The following is a 1,548-nucleotide window of genomic DNA, read 5'->3' as shown; positions in this document are numbered from 1 at the left end:
ACACACACACACACACAAAGGCCATGTGTTCTCTGGGTAACTGAGGATAGAGGAAGGAAGAGAGAGACAGTGTCAGTGGCACATTTCCATTCTTTTCATTACCTGGTTCATTCAGTCCGTGTGCACTGTTTGCCCACAGAGAGGAACCTTTGTGAAAGTGTTTCATCTGTGGGACACAATATTCCCACATTATCCCCAATGAAGGGTGGTTAAAACAGAATGTATTTAGACCTGCAAGTTTTACTTTGTACAGCGCCAACTTCTAACAGAAGTATACTCAGGAACCCTTTTCAAATAGAGAGGTACTAAGATACTTCTGTTTATACCACCCGTTCATTGGGAGATAATGTGGGAATATTGTGTCCCACAATGAAAACACTTTCACAAAGCAGGATATCTCTCATGAATGGGAATGATTTAGGTCAGGTCGCATACCACACAACTATGGTTTAATTTATACTGGGATGACTGAACAAGAGTAACTAATAGAAAAGATGGAATTGGTGTCATAAATGTGCGACTTCTGACACTTGTTTATCTCTACTTCTCGCCTCCTCTCTATAGCGGCAGCTGCAGGTGATTAAATACCAGAAAGTGATCATGGCCTTTGGTGTGTGATCAGTTATCGATAGATGTGTGTTTTTGGGGGTTGTAGCCACTTTAATAACCTGCATGCCAACCTCAGGCGCACATACAATAAGTCACTTCCCTTTAAACCACATGTGTGTCTTGAGGCCTGCCCAATCGCCCCAAACCTGAATGTTTGGACCCATAGGCATGTGACATATTCTTTTATCAACTCTCTCGACCTCATCACATATACATTAATGCTCACTGGCAGTTAGTTACCAACGAGCGACAGACTCTCCAGACAGCCCTCAGCCAGCGCCGCCTAAGTCCTGGATTAAACTAACGACATCGATATTCTCTTATCTCTTACTGTGTGTCCGGCTGTTCGAGACCGATTCTCTTGTTGCTTTACTTCTTACATCTATGGGCTTTTTTTTTAATTCTCTCACAACATGGTTGTCGTTATATTTATTTATTTGAGACTAGGATGTAAGTGTAATATGATAGAGTGCAGTACGACTCTGCGGTCTGAATCCTCTATGTTGCTAGTTGTGCCCTCTATCGCTCGACAGCGGTGACCGATACACTGAGCAAGCTTATTGGTCCTCCAGTCCTGCAATCCCTCCTCTCTCCTCTCTGTGCTCTGTCCTGGAGAGGGAGTCACCTCTACCTGTTGTACTTCACACACGATCCTAAGGAGGTCATTCTGTCACCCAGTGAGTGAGCAATGGGGTGGTACGTGTGTGAGTGAGGGAGGGGCGGGAGATCAAGCTTTTTGTCGCTCGCTCGCTCTCAGCCACAGACATCACCCGATCGATTCCCCGGATTCGCGCTCGAGATCTCATAAACGGTAATCCTTCTGCTCGTCATCCCTCCTCTCATTCTGCAAGCATTGCAGACAAGAGAAGTGTACACTGTGTGGGTGTAACCGGGGCTTTTCTCTGTGGTGTATCTTCTAGTGTGGGGGAATAGGACAAC

Source organism: Morone saxatilis, unplaced genomic scaffold (genome assembly GCF_004916995.1).
Source record: "Morone saxatilis isolate NCDOM2014 unplaced genomic scaffold, NCSU_SB_2.0 Contig22, whole genome shotgun sequence".
Classification (NCBI taxonomy): Eukaryota; Metazoa; Chordata; class Actinopteri; family Moronidae; genus Morone; species Morone saxatilis.
The sequence above is the reverse complement of the archived record's forward strand: the minus strand, read 5'-3'. Positions refer to the sequence as shown.